Raw genomic sequence first — 2,500 nt, 5'->3', positions numbered from 1 at the left:
CAGCATATAAAAATAAAAATAAAATTTCCTGGATATTAGCAATCATAAGTACGAGACTACTTTAACACATTTATTGTCATTCCGGCATCCGGTTGATAAAATGAATAAAGAAATAATTATTATTATATTTCATCTCCATCAAAGAAGTGGACTGGAGGCAGGCACAGCATTTGTCAGAAATTTTATCTCGAGACGTAGGTTCATCATTTGAGATTCTTCAATTTCAATTAGAGCAGACAGAGGATCTCGATTCACGGTTGGGTTTGCATGAAACTATGACATTGAGGATTAAACAGTTACCAGAAGAAGGACGAGGGGGGGAAGTAAAATGAAGAAATTCAGAGTTAAAAATAAAGCAAAAACTACTTAAAATGAAATTAGGCAATATATGTGTTGTTGAAGTATCCTTAAAAGACGATACGAGGAAGCACATTTGTGAAACTAGATATTGAAACTCCCAAAAATGCTGTATTCAAATTTAAAGGAGTTTCAAATTCTGTCGCTAGTCTGTAGTTTCTTTTTAATAAATATCCCCTACCATGCACGGTGCCATCTGCAAACATCAGCCATTCCACACTCCACTGGCTGTCAATCTCCTTATCTTACAACATTGCATCTACACCTACTGTCCCTCCTGTAACTTCTCACTTCCCTCCATCTAAGGAGTGATGTGAAGAGCTATGGAGACCAAACATATTCACGTCACTGCTCCTTCTTTACACCAAACTAATCCCAAATCCTTTGCCACAAGCTCTTGTACGATCCGTTTTCATTACAATAGATTTTTATTGCGCTCGGCAGTTTACCTGTTGTGCCATAGATTCATGAAACCCTTGCATGCTACGTAAATTCTCTCATAACTGAATCTTAACCAGCTCTTCGCTGGCATATTTAGTTCCTGCTGTCATCTGCATAATACCCCCAAATAAAATTGTATCATTCACCATTATTCCTATACTTAATAAAATATAAAATCATGTTTCCTTTTTTATAGTTATAGAGGTCTTCCCTATTGTTTCTTTATGCGATGAAAATTGTCCTTCTTATTTGTTATTTCGAATTACTCCTCATCATACAAATTTAAACACGATCACACACACACACACACACACACACACACACACACACACATACACACACACTATCGGAAGCAGAAAAAAGACATTTCTTTCTACAGAGTATCACTCTTTGTAAAGGATTAGGTAGAATGTTATTAGTGAAAGCATCCTTCCCCGTCATAAAGGTGATAGTTGTCGTTATCCGCCACACACACATACTCTGAAAAAGTGATGACTTCCTCCTTTTATGATAAAAGTTTAGAGACCAGTACAAGCGTCTCGAGATGGATCGCTGGGCGGAAATGAGCGGGAAAGTCAAGGAAGTCTGCAAACTTCTGGAGGATATGTCTCTCTCGTAAAAGGCGGTAAAAGGGAAGGAAAGAAAACTTCTTTAAGTCAGAAATGCTGCTACGTGAAGGAGGTAAACACGGTTCTGGTATCAGAAGGTAGAACAGTCTGTGTTAAGACGTAAGGAAGATAATAACAAAAGACAACGAACGATGAATGAATGCATAGAACACTCACAGACTGCACATACACACTTCCACACGTACATACACAAACACACACACACACATATCATCCCTTTCCCACACGCACACCCGCCCTACTTCAGCTCTATCCTCGTCCCTGTTATTTCCTCAAGTTAGAAATCTTATTGTATATACATTCATATCCTATATAATATATATATATATATATATATATATATATATATATTATTTATATATATATATATATATATATATATATATATTATATATAAGTGTGTGTGTGCGTGTGTGTGTACGCAATCACAAGAATATCAGAATATCATAGGTATGTATGTATGGCTTTATATGTGTGTGTTTTTGTGACATTAGTAATGTTGGTTTTGTAGATGGTCGTATTAATAGTAATAATCACTGACCACCACCGACGATAATATTCAAGCTGATAATGATGATAACAGCAGGGTTTGATGTCCACTGAAAGTCATGACGTTTAAAAGCTATGAAGTTTAACCTTTATCCGTTTCTGTCACCCAAAGCCATCCTGTTAATCACTTTTTCATCATCTCTACTCGTAATACTTCAGCGTTTATCCTGCGTTGAAATACCAGATGGCATTGTTGTTATTCTGTTTTCCCAATTCGAAAAAACGATAATAATTTTATTCTTTGGATTCGAGTCCCTTGAACGTGTCCTTTGTTAGTTGGCTGACTTTCGTTTGAATGGAATCACTCCATTTAAACAAAATACACTCTAATCTTTTATGTTTGCTTATAGAGATTTCACATACACTGATCTCAGTTTCGTGCATATCCTTTACGTTGCCACTGGGAGACACGGTGTTATTCCATTAACTTGAATCATTCTTGCTTCTTGTTCAAAAGACTTTCACCTTGAGTAAGTTCCGGGGTAGCTTGAAATTGTCTTACGCAATAAGACGATGAATGAACT

Source organism: Macrobrachium nipponense, chromosome 31 (assembly GCF_015104395.2).
Source record: "Macrobrachium nipponense isolate FS-2020 chromosome 31, ASM1510439v2, whole genome shotgun sequence".
NCBI lineage: Eukaryota > Metazoa > Arthropoda > Malacostraca > Decapoda > Palaemonidae > Macrobrachium > Macrobrachium nipponense.
Note: the sequence above shows the minus strand (reverse complement) of the source record.